General features: G+C 39.1%; 1 protein-coding gene across 3 annotated transcripts in view; it reads left to right on the top strand.

Moving 5' to 3' along the window:
• spri (Src homology 2 domain-containing protein sprint) overlaps nt 1-14,887 on the top strand; it is a 251,680-nt gene that overhangs the window by 11,206 nt on the left and 225,587 nt on the right. Inside the window, exon 1 of one of the 3 annotated variants that reach the window (XM_025298044.1) lies at nt 4,972-4,989. The exons of 1 other annotated variant lie outside the window; for it this stretch is intronic. The gene's annotated coding sequence lies outside the window, so the exon portion shown is untranslated. Of the gene's footprint in view, nt 1-4,971; nt 4,990-6,726; nt 7,118-14,887 lie in introns of those variants that run through there. One more of the 3 variants, XM_019844535.2, reaches the window with a different exon arrangement.

Here is a 14,887-nt window from a genome sequence, read left to right as displayed (position 1 = left end):
GTGCGCGCTAGAGTAGCCCGGGGACGGAAAGTGAAGTATCATCGAGATTCGTCGAGGAGAGGAGCGAAGAGAAGGGGCGGCAGGACGAAGGGGAAAGCAGAAGGGAGGACTCGACGAAATACGAAGTCGGCGAAATCCCGTTTAATGCAAATTTCGTCATGCACACCGGGACGAGATATATCGTGCCTTTGTAGAATTAATGTTCGCAATGTTTCCTTTTCATTTCCGGCTTGTCGTGGAGGCCGCGAAAGAAGGAGCGCGCGCGCGCGAGAGGGAGAGAGAGAGAAAGAGCGGACAATTGCGGAGATGGTTTTCAAAATGTGATGGATCGCTCGGACGGACTGTATACCAGAGGGATCGGCCTCGTGAAAATCGATCTTCCATGTCGACGAATTTCGCTCGTAAATAACGCGAGTAATCCGAGCCTTCGCGTCTCGACGAGACACCTACGTTTTCAATAACGCGGCAGCATGTAATTTTTTTAGTACTCTGTGTATGTGTACAATTACGTTTTACTTTTTAATTTATTACACGATTGGTCCACAGGAATAATTCATTTGCCGCAGTAGTTTATGGTAGTTATTTACAGTAGTAATAATTTATATGTACTAATAATACAAGAATATCGCGATGAGAACATCACGACGCTACCAATAGCTAATCTGGAATTTTTACATCTCAATTACACTTTGAATTATAAAATATCATTCTTGTCTACAATGTCACTAAAAAGATTTTAATCACGACCATTCCGATTAAGATGAAAATTGGTGCAGTCGATCCGGAATTTGAACGTTTTTTTATGCATTTGGTATATTTTTTCCCCTATAAATTACTCCTAACTTATTTACAATAGTGATAAATTGTAAATTACTATTGCGAATCGCTACTTCCAAATAGCTACTACAAATTATTACTGTAAATAAATTACGTAAGAGACTGAAAGGTAAAAAGCAACTAGTAGTTCAAAAAGAAAAAAGTAAAATATGCTGAGAATATTCTAGCAAGGAGATATCTCATTGCATATTCGATTTAAATAAAGATATTTCGTGAATTATTTGCAAGCTTTTATTTCACGTTCGAGAGGAATGTTCACGTTCTGTTTCACTGAGTGACGTTGAACCATTTCATACATTTAAATCCAAGAGAGATGAGCGATAAAAGCGCTTGCAATATCGGCGAGCAAATGAATGCTCAAATTATAGATGTAGGATCCTGTCACAAATTAGAGACAATCCGAGGCGGCGGGCTTTGTGTTTCACGCACGGTCACCCGCATGTGTTAAATAGGTGGGGGACGTGTAGGTCACTACACGAAACTACTCGTGAATATTCAGCGGAGCATTAACTACTCGCGCTACGCAGCTCACAGGAGGATGAAGACCACCATCTGTTCTTATCCGCGCTCTGAGTTAAAGCATTTTTAAGCTGCAGGAACAGGGTAACCCCTAATATATGCGAAGGATTACTGCATGTATAGTGTATAACATTAATTATATAATAAAATAATTGTATTAAACAATATGAAAACGCGCGTTGTGTTAAATAATAATAATAATAATAATAATAATAATAATAATAATAATTCAGAAATATATTTGTATAGTATGAAACAATGTCGGAAAAATTTTTTAATTCTTAAGAATTGCAAGAACGCTTATGAAGGATATTTCTTGTTAAAGCAATTTATTTAAAATTTTAGTTCAAAGTTGGGGAGCATATGAATGTTTCCTGAAAAGTTTCGCTCGTCTTACATAATAATTTAATAATAATATTAAGCGCGATAGAGAAGAGAGAATAAAAATGCAAATGAAAGTACAGAGGTTCGTGCCTTAACGACAATCGTGAGAACGACGAAATAACAAGTTGGGGTCTAAATCGGTGGAATTTCTCATGAACGACGATAAAAATTGTTTAAACAAACGAAACTGTAAATTAACGAGCGGACATCACGCAACTCTCACCCATGCTAGAAATATAGTTCTAACCGTGCGGCTCGTAACTCTGTTCAAAGTTAACTCCATACTCAGCGTAAAGGGATGACGGATACTTCTCTCCACTCCTTCCCGAGTTTCATGCAATTAACAACGACTGATAAGCGAGCCGTAATCAAAGTTTCGCAGCAGCGCGGCGGAATTGTCCATTTGTAAAATGTCCGCTGTTATTCGGAATGCGGATAAAGCGATCTTGCGTTGCCTACGCGATTATGCGACGTACATTTCATCATCGTTAAGGAGGTAGTCCTCCCTTTCATCATAGAGAAAGAGAGAGAGAGAAAGAAAGAAAACCACCGTACAAAAGAGAAAAATATTTCTAATAATATAAAGTGTAAAATAGTGAGTGAAGTAATATACAAAATATAAAATATATTTTATTTCTCTTTTATTATATAGATACTTTATTATTATCTTATTTTCAAGCGAACGCTTGTAAATTTTTCCAGTAAATTGTCATTTATTATTTGATAATATTTAACATTGACTTCCATTAAATCACATCACGCTGTGCCGTTTCAGATATTATAAAGTATATCCTTCTTTTCTTTTATCACGGATATGTTATTATTAACTTATTATTTAACCAAAGTTTGAGTTCTTCAATAAATAATTTATTATTTAACATGACAATGTGTTTGTCTTCCGCTGAATCGCCCAATGTGTCGCTTTGAACGTAAACTCTTCCGACAGCTTAGAAGGCGTCAGACAAAAGAAAAAGAACACGCTGCGCAAAGTGGTAATTTTGCAAGGTCCTCTCTCTCTCTCTCTCTCTCTCTCTCTCTCTCTCTCTCTCTTTCTCTCTCTCTCTCTCTCTCTCTCCCCCTCTCTCTCTCCCTCTCCCCCCCTCTCTCTCTCTCCCTCTATCTATCTCCTCTCTTTTTCTTCTTCTTCCCGTCGCGACGACGCAATTTCGCGACAGTCGCCTCTTCCCCCCTTTTGGTTGACCGTTTCCGGGGGGTAGACTTGAAGGGGACGAGCTGTCTGCTTTAAGTCGTCGACTTAAAGGCGCGCTTTCTCGCGCGCTTGCTAGATCGAAATAATCCGCAGCCGGGCGTCGTATGTTCTCGAGGTTTCGACTTTTAGCGCCGCGGCGCGGGCCCCTTCCAAATAATTTAACATCGTTTTAAGCTGATTGAAGGCGAGATTTATCGCTCCTCCGCGCGTTACTCCCTGAGGATCGCGCTCGCGCCTACGATTCCGCAAGCGTGAAGGACGCGCACAAGAGGAACGTAGTCGCCGCGAACCGCTCCTGGACAAAATACCCCTAACAGGCTCACTCCTTAGAAGTATCCACATGAATATTCTCGTGTCTCGAGGGTCGGGAATTTCTTTATGTTTCACTCGAAAAGATGACGCAAGAACGAAGAGGTTACCACGAACGTCGAGAGATCGATTTTGACAAGCCGAGCGGGAACTTACGATGGAAGGAGCCGAGAGCCGCGCTCCGAACACGCGTTTTCTGTTTTGATCAGATGTTGCTATAGCAATTCAAGTCGGCCGCCGTTCCGGCAGTCCGGGATCGATTCTCCGACTGCCGGTGGCAGTTGGTGCCTGCACATTCGCGGGTATTAAAGTTCGGTTCAGTCATCCGCGCTCTACGGCGACACCGCCGAGTGTAACATAGTGCTATACACGCGATACAGTTTGTAGCGAGTTATATATCAGTTAGTATCTCAATACGGTAATATCTTCTATGATGGGACTTTGAGTTGACATTCGAAAGTAAAGTTCACTTTGAATGAAAGTTTTGCTTAAGCGGGGTTTTTAACATATTAATAATATTAAGATGACATAAATAGTATTATTATAAAAAAATATATATAAATACGTGGTATACAATGTATTATATATAAAAAAATAATGTCACGGTTTTAATTCAATGCAATAATAATAATTCTAATAAAGTTCATTTTAAATCAACCGGAGGACTACTGGTTTTTCACACAGGATTCTATAATTTATTTTATAAAATATTCGAGTTTTCCTTCTACATCGGTCGGTTGCTTGAGAGACGGTGAAATCTGTCGTCGAATCGCGATAAATGTCATCGAGTGATCGTCCCTGTCACGACGCGCGAGATTGAATACAAACAGACGCGAAACGACGCACGGCAGGATCATCCCCGAGTCCTTTTTCCTCCCGCGACGGCTTTGCAGGCGGTTGGGATTTCTCGGAGAACTTCTCGTCTGCAAGTCGCGATATTCTAATAACGTTGGGCGGCGTAAACAACCAGCGAATGAAATTTGAAATTGTCAAAGGCGGGTTTTTTTTTTTCTAAGCGTGGGATGTCATAAGGACAGTGAACGAATAACCGGAGAGAGATATCTTGAAATAAAATTTTTTCTTTATATCGTGAATAAGGATTTTGGGGGAAAATATAGAATAAAGAATATAAGTGATGTAATGAAAATGAATATTCAGGGATCGTCGACGACAGTTAATTGAAGAAGAAGATATCTAATTGCCTCTCTCATGATTATAATCCTTTCTCTGAATCAGAAAGAATAAATCAAAAAGAAAAATAATCAGAAAGACAGGAACGATATTCGCCAACGAGTCGAAATAATAGGGAAAATGTGGATTTCGCGAAATCCTGTCACGAATATTTATTTATTTATTTATTTATTTGTTTATTCGTTAGCGCGACTTTTGACATATTGCAGAATGAAAATATTCCCTAAGTTTCTTGACGTCTCACTCAAAACGAGATGGGGGTTTATTTGAAGCAATAATAAAAATATTGCCACTTGTAATCACAAGAATAAGTTTTAAACTCAAAGTGATCAACTCAAACTTGTAATTTCAATTCAGTTGAGTGTTTAAATCAAACTTATATATAGTTTCTATTCATAGAAGTGAACGTTAAGTGGATCGATTAGAGTAAATTTATGCCAGTGAGACAGTAAAGCAGATGCCTCCTTCCATTTTCAACGAAAATATTCGAAGTGGAGGATTTATTCTGTGCGAGAACGTGAAAAGTTACTCGAGTTCAAGTGAGTAAACTGTCAGTCTTCCTTTTCCCCCGTAAAATACGCGTTAAATTTAAAGAAAAATTTAGAGAGTATAAACTATACAAATTTTAAAATTATACAAATTTTAAAATTATTTTATTACAGATAGAATATAATTCTAGAGATTATTATCGGACACAATTTGTCTCAGGAAAAACTTCGCTACTGTGCAATATTCTCGCATAGGCAATTCCACGGATTTTCGCTTGATAGATCAGAGCGCGCACGTGCGCCTGCCTGCTTTTCCGCGATCTCACCTCGTGAGCGTAAAGTTCATCGCGCAGGTCGGCGAGGGGACGCGCGCGTGAAGTTTCTCGCAAAGTTGCTCGACCCAGCTGAGTGAAATCGTGTATCACGATCCCCCGAGAAATGTCATTTCTCGAGGCCGCGTTTCGCTTCGCGGCCGCGCGACCACGATCGCCATCGGAACGACGTGCAAATTTGGAAACGGGGTCGCGAGTCATCGCTGAGTATTTTGACAGTTGTTTATTTACGGCCGTCCCACACACGTGCGTGTATATGCGCGTATATGTGTACACACTAGTGTTGCGTACATCGGCGTTGGATTGCAGGAAAACGACCGGCTTTTGTGTGTAATTGTGCATGCGCGATCGTGTTGGCGCTGGGTCTTCTCTCGTGAGCGAGTCGTTGGATGGATCGCCTTTTCGGGAAGTTCCAACGAGAATTTGGCTGTGTACTTTTTTTTCCTTTTTTTATTCTTTTTTTTTTAATGCCCTGGATATGTGAGCACACACATGTATGTCACTATTTAATTAATCGCCCACTCGGTGATAAGACGTTTCGTCGATGTGCCAACCGTGTGTATTCCGTGCAAATTTCGCGCAGTAATATAATCACGTAAATATAAAGAAAACTGATCTCATTGCGAGATATTTTTATTCTTCTTCATTTCTCTGTTACGGTATTCCTGTATTCTTCCGCAGCATAATTGAAAATTGAAAAGAAAAAAGGCAAAAGTCCAAAGTGATTATTTATATTCGTTGATTGGACAAAGAACTTCAGCTTTAAATCAGAGATGTAGCACGTTTAATCTATTTTATCTATTTAATATCTCTCTCTGTAATTAAAATGAGTTCATGAAGTTTATTAAGATGTTGTTTGTAAGTTTGGCTTGTTCAAAATTGGAAACCAGTGACAGGAAACGAATTGTTATTTTCTCTTATTCTTTCTCTCTCTCTCTCTCTCTCTCTCTCTCTCTCCCCGCTTTCTCTCCTTCTCTTTCTCTTTCCGCTGTATTTCATTCAGACAATAAAGAGAAACAATTTGCGCCATCGATTGCATCGGACATGGAAAATAAATGCGTCTCGTGCGTGCCGCGGATATTTCCGCGAACTCCCGGCCGTGAGATCTCTCGTTCCTCTGCGATTCGTCACCCGAGCGCAACGTGCGAATTTTAATTACTACACACATGCTATCAACGAGAAAAAATTTTCTTCATATTTCTTGGAATGAAATTCCACCCGGAAATTAGAACGACAGCCGAGTTACTCGAATTCAAAGTACTCAGATATCCGGATAATATCCGAGATACTCGCTTGTAATACTTGAAACTGGTATTATTAGAAAAGACGATATAACATTGCGTTTCTTATTACCTTCGAGACACATTGTATAAGCTGGCCTTCCCGCCGGTCAACCGGCAGCCCGGCGCGATCCTATTAAACGCATTCTTGCGACGGCGATGCAGTGGACATTCGACTTTTGCGGCGAACACATGTTATCGCCGCTAACCGTACGATCTGCAACGTGTTTGACGTTTAATTGTCTTCTTCGCGTCTGCGGATATATTGCGTACGCGCGTGAACGTGAGATAAAGAAGAAAGAGAGTGTGTGTGTGTGTGTGTGTGTGTGTATGTGAGGCCGCCATTTGTTGCGTTGTTCGTAGGCACGTTGTTCCCTATCAGCTTCAGCGGTTATACAGTATGTGTGCAAGTGCATTATGTGGTCGGCGCATCGTCCATTACGATAACGAGCAGTATCACCGGAGAACAACCCGTTTAATCACCGTCCATGTTGCATTGTGTTGTGTGCCTAATCGCCGTTGTTCTTCCACGTCCACGTCACCGCCGCAAACTTCGGAACAGAGGGGGTGAGAAAGAGAGAGAGAGAGAGAGAGAGAGAGAACGCGAACGTATATTTATAGACATCTAATAAAGTTGTGATAAGTCCGTTATATTAAGGTAATGCGTATATCAGCATGTGTGTATTGATACAGAACCGCGATTAATTATAAATTAATTATAAATTAAATGTACGATAATCGACAACGACCCGCGGAGGCAGTTTTGGTAACTGTCAAACGGGAAAAAATAAATAATGCCAACGAAAGAGGGAATCGATAACGTATGTGACAGTTCTTTCTCCTCCTTTCTTCCACTCTTTCCATTCCTCTTTCCCTTGCAAATTGAGACGACACGAGTCAAAAGGACTCGATGGTTAACCGAATACTTCTGTTAGTAGTGTGATTTAGTTTTAAAGACTTTTTTTCTCAAAAACTGATTTACTTAAATAAGATAATGAACGAATACCTTAATCAAAATATTTTCCTTCGTTTTCTACAACTTCTTCCCACCTTTCTGGGAAGAGATGAATTCCGCGACGATAAAAAGATTCTTCTTTGGAATTGATCAATTTTTAACAAATTTTCGCACTTCTTCGAAATTGTGAAAATATGTATCCTTTAGAACATGTTGCATCGACCGGAACAAGTGATAATCGGATGAAGTAATGTCTGGAGAATACGCGGGTTGCGGCAAGACTTCCCATTCCAGCGATTGCTTCACTGATAATGAAGTCGAGCATTGTCGTGAGAAAGATCACTTTACGTCGTTCACTCGCAATTGGTGATCGTTTTTAGTCCAATACTCGCTTCAATTTGTATAATTGTTGTCGATAACGATTAGCGGTGACAGTTTTATTCAAATTTAACAGTTATTAGTACATAACACCTTCTTGATCCTATCAAATACATACCTTTGAACCGTGAATATTGCAGTTCGAAGTGGATGTTACTGGTTGGATCAGCCCATGATTTTTTTTTGTTTGAGATTATCGAAATAGATCCATTCCCAGTAACAATTCGATACAAAAACTCTTCATTTTTTGTCTGGCGATCAATGAAATCAATACAAATGTTCAACCGGCTTGCAATGGCATTTTTTGACAATTGATGTGAAACCCTTCTTGTGATTTCCCTTCTTTATGAATATTTCCCATATTATGTAAACGTTAAGTAATACGATCAATATTTAATTCTCTGGTGAGTTCTGAAGTAGATTGTACTGGATCTCCATTCAATAATGCTTGCAAATATACATTTTCAAACTTCTTTGGTTATCCTGAGCGATCTTTGCCGTCAACATTGAAATCACCATTTTTGGATCATCTAAACCAATATTCATATGTCTTAATTGGTGGAGCAACATAAGTTTCTATCAGAATTCTATGACCTTCAGCCGATTTCTTCTGATTAAAAAACAAAAGTATCTTCAAACAACTATCTTCAAAATGTTCTTTAGTAAGCTCTATTTTTAAGATAGTATTAATACGATTTTTATTGCATCTATTGTTAGTAAATGACTATAAATATCATGGATTAATATTAAAGCATTAAGAAACAATAATTATGATTAAAATGTCTTCGACAAAACTGACATTAGTATCATCCCTTGCAAAACCTGCAAAATTAAATCACACTCCTAATATTACCTACAAGGGTATCTTACATAGTTGTTTTAGAGAGATTGAGAGAGGGAGAGAGAGAGAAAGAGAAAGAGGAATGCATTGACTTTATATCAAACTTTATTAACTTATTTAAAAATGTATTAAGAGGTTTTCTTTTTATGAGAAATAATTTTTATATATATCGAAATTGCAATTATTATATTAATTATTAGAAATACAAAAAGAACATTTTATTTTGACTTATATTTTCGTTTATATCAGATTCGAACTATTTGCTCAATTAATATTTAAAATGCTGATAGATATCTTGCATTTTCTACTACTATAGTTGTCCAATACTCTACGAAATATTTAGTAAATAGGTACGTTGAACTATTTATCGCTATATGGCGCACGATTGTTTTTCTTCCTCGCAGTTCAAACTTATTCAATATTTGTATAAAGAAAGCAATATGTAAGAATATCCCATCGTAGATTACGTTCGACTTTGTACGCATAGTGCGAAGCAATAATAATTTTTAGAAGTCAGGGCTGTCATTTGTCGCTCTGGCTCGATAATAATCGACAAAAATCATTTTATTTCGAGTGAATATATTTTAGAGTAATGATCTCGTTTTATCGTTAAAATTAAGTAATCGTTTCAAATTTTAAACTGTTATTAACGTCGTTTATCACATTATTTCTTGTCATGCGTTCACACGTATTATTCGAAAAGAAATATATCCCAGGACAGCGATAAAGGATTTGCTTGTATCAGAGGCTTGCAAAAATTCGATGGATATTTCTAGTTATATTTTTATTATTAACACGTTACACCAATTTTAATCGACTTTTCGTTCAGGCGACGCGTGAACATACAAAATATAAACAAGAGATGACGAGGTGCAGGGTGGGAAAATGCCGGCTTACCAAGTCTACTAACGAACTATCAGTTAGACAAGACACAGGAAAATTACGTTCTATAAAACACTTATCTATCTATCGATTATTTTAAAAAGGATTTACCCATAAAACTAATTCAAAAACACTTGATCGAAAAATAGCGAAAAATTTTACGAAGAATGTTGTAACTTTTTGTAATGCCTGCAAAAAAACCGTATCTTTGTTTAAAGTGTTTTAATAAAACCATTAATTAATGATAAGGTATTATTTTCCGCAGGAATCAGCGCAGTGCTTAACATATTAAAACATTCCTGGATAAACGAGATAAATTCATGTTTGAACGAATGCACGGTTTGCTCTCCTTCTCTCTCTTTCTCTCTCTCTCTCTCTCTCTCTCTCTCTCTCTCTCTCTCTCTATTAAATTAATTACTATATACAATTAATAACGATCATTTTGCTGAATAGAATATTCTATTTAAAAAGAACATTGCAATGTCTCATAAATATTAAAAAATAAATAAAGAAATAAATTTTCAGAATATTAAAATGTTTCCGAAAAATTGTATCAAATTCGTTTTCAAGAACTTGGATAACAATCATATATTATTCCCTTTTATATAAATGCCTACTCTTTCCCTAAAGGAAGGGGTATAATGAAGAAAATAAGGATTTTAGACAGCATTGAACAGTTAGTTGATAATGTGTCAATAATAAACCGTACATGCAATGTTCAATCGAAGTCTCAATCATTATCCGTTGCTTTCTCTATCATCTTATGGGTAATTATCTGATTTCGCGTTTGTGAAATGACTCATTTTACGATAAAACCATCGACTATTTATCAAGCTTTAGTTAATAGTTTGCTCGAAACATAACAACGGGCAGATAAAGGTACCGATTGAATTTGACCGAAGGACGCGGAATCGCGTGAGTTGAACAAGTACCCGTCATTACGTAACGGCGTTGCGTGCCCGTAAGCTTCTCCTTCGGCGAGCAAGCAATGGCGACGGTGGCTAGCAGCCGCAGCCGCGACGGGAGTTGATTGGATCTAATCCGTTTAATTCGGGGAATGAGTTTCAGTGGACCATTTTAATTCGAGCGTGCCGCGTCCGTCGCGCCGGGTTGCTTCTTTTCTCTCGTTCACTCTCCCCCCCTCTCTCTCTCACTCCCCCTCTTTCGTTCTCTCCTATCTTCAAGTGCACTTGTAAAACTTCAGCGCAACTCAAGAGCGCTTCAGCCACGCCATCGTGATATCGAACAGCCTTTTACATTCGTCGTCCTTTAATGATCAACCAGGAACTCGAAAGTCACACAGACGGCCGCCCGACGCAATTCGCATCCGTTACAATCTCGAGGGAGAAGTTTCTTCGCTCGGGGGAGCTCCTCAGACCCGCTCGTCTCGAGTCGATGGAACCGACTGGTTTCTAAGAGGAATCACAGGGAAATAGATCAGGACCAACGCGAGTAAAGAAGGAAAAAGTTTAGCGGTTGTGCACTCGTTCCATTTCCTCTTGACTTATTAAAAACGAATCGATCAGGGACAAAACTTGTCTTTTTAAACACAAAGCGAGTCTAAACATCGTTCGCCGCGAAAGTAGCGAATTCGATTCTCGCATAAGTCGACACGAAGATCACATTATCTTCTTTTACATAAATGTCTGCGTTTTGGGAAATAAAAGGGACAGCCGGAAACAAGGATTAGACAGCACTGAAAACAATTGACTCGCTTCTTTTATTTCTCAATGCCAGCGTACGAATTTTTCTCATTCCTCATTCGTGTGAATGTTGACTTTGGACAAATGGAAGAAAAATTCATGGAACTCGTCGAAACTGAAATTTTCCTTGCCGCAGTCTGAAACTGAGCACGACCGAGGACGCGTGCAAAGCCGGAATAAACGTTCGCGCTGGAGAAACCACGTGGAAATACAATCGCGACTCGTATGCATACATTCGGCGCGCATTCGGTGAGTCCATGGGGTTCCGGTGGAGCATGAAACCCCATAAAGTGGCAAGCCGGCCGAATATCCCGGGTGTTGGAGCTCCTGCTACCGCGGAATCGATAGATTCGCCGTGAAACGCAGACTGAGAAAGACTGGCAGGGAAGCCTTTGTCGATCCGAGGAAGCGAAAAATCCAGTAACTACCAGCAGAATCCGTACGAATGACGCCGGGCAATCGCGATTCGTTTAATTGGATACACACCGGGTGTACCGTGATGACACGTGCCCGAAGTTTGCCGCGAAGATGGATTTTCTGTCCATCAACGCGGACACGATTTAACCCTCCCGCGTTTGGCAAAACGGTACGCTGTTCTGCCGATTTCAAAGCGTTCGGGTTTCATTAATTTGCAATTGACCGTTTGGGATATAAAAATTTCCCAGGAATATAATTTGAAAATGCGTAAATGCATATTTTAATAAATGTAAAATTTTCTTCCCTTTACTGTGATATGAATTTTCTCTCTTTACTAAGTTTCTTCATTCAATAACACTTTAGTAATTTTTGTAACTTTTGTTCCCAGCTTTACTATGTATGACTATGTTTCGCTTCGAAAACATTCAGACCATTTTCGATAATTTATAGTCGACAGACTAGAACGTAAAAATTTCCCATAAAAACGTAAATGTAAAAACGTAAAAAGAAATACATTTCGAATCTTCGAACGCGCGTATTTTAGTCAACATAGTAATTTTCTTCCTCTTTCTCTTTGAGTTTTTTTCCCTTTCTAAGATTTGTTATGCACTAAAATTTTAATAATTTCGCTTTCAGCACTTAACGTTGTTTTACTGGTAAGAAAGCGTTCGATCCAGCTTCCACTAACTCGGAATAATTTGCTCAGAGCATAAAATTTTTCCAGTAACGTAATTGAAATCTTTTGATAAGCGCATTTTAATCGTCTCTATTAATCTCCGAGTTTTCTTCCCTTTTTGAGTTTCTTGATCAATAACGTTCTAATAATTTTGTTGTCGATTTCCTTACGTTGTTCTGATTCGGAAACATGCGGATCAGTTTTCGATAATTTATAATATAATATAAACATATTAATACATAATTTTTTAGGACATAATTTTTCTCTTTTCAATAGGAGATTTCAGAGAGCTTCAATAGAATTTTATTAAAAAATCCTAATTATAAAATAATTCAAATAAAATTCTAAACACGAGTAAGATCAGCATATTTCCCACTGTTAATTAAATTCCCCAAGTCTTAAATTTAAATAAATACACCTCGTTTCGCGCGCGCGACTGGCTCCTCCAAATTACTCATACGCTTTACTATATAACGCTCAACGGATCGGCTGAAACACGAAAACAACAGCTCGAACGCAATTCTTCCTCCAGAGAGGCTCGTCAATCTTAATTTGAATAATTTAACCGCCTATCGAATTACTCACAGTGCGATCAGAACGATTCCGGCTCGCTATGAAACTTTCAGGAGAACACGAACGCGTAAACGCTCGTGACATGACAGTGGCCGTGTCACGCGGAAGTCGATGGTACACGCACTGATAGATTGCGGTTCGTACTATCTATCGGAGGCGAAATGGCCAGCGAAGAGGTGAAGGGCCGGGGGGGGGAGGAGAGGAGAGAAGGAGAGCGGATCACGGGATATCAGCGGCGTGGTATATCGCAATTACATTTTCGCGATGACCCCTCTGAGCTTGTTTCTGGGGGATAACTTCCCTCCCCCTCCCCCGCCGCCCCCTCGCCAATCCCCTTTGCCAGCACCCTCCGTGGAGGGTGGCGCCGCTCGTATTTGAATTGCGCTCTCGCACGCGCATTATTGCGTACCGCAAGTGCGCGCTTGTATTTACGCGAGAGCGGTGGCCCGCTAATGACTTCGCGTCGATGAGAAAGGGTGGGCTGAACCGGCCATCGATGCGGAACAAATTGTACCGCCGGTCTCATCCTCACTTCACGAGGACAATCCGTGTATTGGCAAAAAGTCCGTAAGAAGCTTGTCGTATGAAGTGAAATCGCACTGTTTTCTGGTGAGTTCCATTAGTCGAAGCAGCTGCTATTCGTTCCGACGCGCTTTTCTTGTCCGGAAGAAAATTCCCACACGGAGGAAAATGATTAGTTGAGTTGACGCGACGTTGAACGAGTAGAAGGCGCTTTGGTTTAAAGAAGAGAGATTTCTAGGAACCAAAAATTTAGTTTACTTTAAGACAAACGTGTTCGGTTCTTTTATCGTCGTGTTAATTCGCTCGGCTTTTCTTCTCCATCTCCGAAAATTTCTTCGTTTTACGGTTTCCCGATTAATTAATTACAGTTACACGTAAATTACAATTTTATATTAAGTTAGCAATAATATTTTAGGTAGCACGTATATTTTGTAGTTTGATTAATAATGTTCTATTCATCATTTGTCAGCAAATAGCGCGATATTTCCAACTGTATACACACGCACGATACGTTTGCTCGATAATTAAGGGTACGCGGAACACGAGGGAGGGATGTTATTCAAATGTCTCAGAATTACGCGTTGATGCCGAACGAGATGCCGTACATCATGAGACGGTAATCGTGAATGATGTATAATGGTCGTCGCGAGAATGTTCTTCCTTGTCGAGTTATCCTCGACAGGCTGCTCCTGTATTTGCGTTGCGCCGACGAATCGCGAGGCCGGAAAATTAGAAGGTTTCCCGTTCGCGAGCACTCTCGCAGTGTCAATATTGAGCTTTTGAGGGAAGCGATCCGATAAAGCTTCCGCGACCGTCGCAGCACGTGCGCGCCAGTACACGTGTATGGACTCGAAAATCCGCGCGAATGACGGATCTCGCTCGATGTGTCCCTCCTCCGTCGAACGATAAACAGAAGATTCGATCGGGAATGATAAATGAATTCTGTTGGGAAATATGTATTTTGCACAGATCGTATTAACAATAGTAACAATTCCCTTTATAAATCGTAATGATTGTATTAACAATCTAAAAATTTACAATTAATTTTAACGATCTTTTAACGTACTCACGAGATAAAGTAATTAGGATAATTAGGGTAATTATCCGTTATAAATAGTAATAATTCCAAACTGTTTTGTCAAATAACAAATAAAATAACAAATGAAATAACAATAAATGAAATTAAAAATCAGTTAAGAGGATCACACATATTATCTAAAAATAAAAATATATCATCCAAAAAGAAATACTAAACATATAAGATACATGGAAAATTGAATCTTTAATCCGATACTCGATATATGAGAGTATAAATATAAGTTGTGATTTTGCACTCGTTGTTTCTACGGTTATTTCCATGAGTTAGTTTCACCATATTTTAATAATTATA

Source organism: Harpegnathos saltator, unplaced genomic scaffold, assembly GCF_003227715.2.
Source record: "Harpegnathos saltator strain DR-91 unplaced genomic scaffold, Hsal_v8.6 scaffold202, whole genome shotgun sequence".
Lineage (NCBI taxonomy): Eukaryota > Metazoa > Arthropoda > Insecta > Hymenoptera > Formicidae > Harpegnathos > Harpegnathos saltator.
This window is presented reverse-complemented; position numbering and strand designations above follow the sequence as displayed.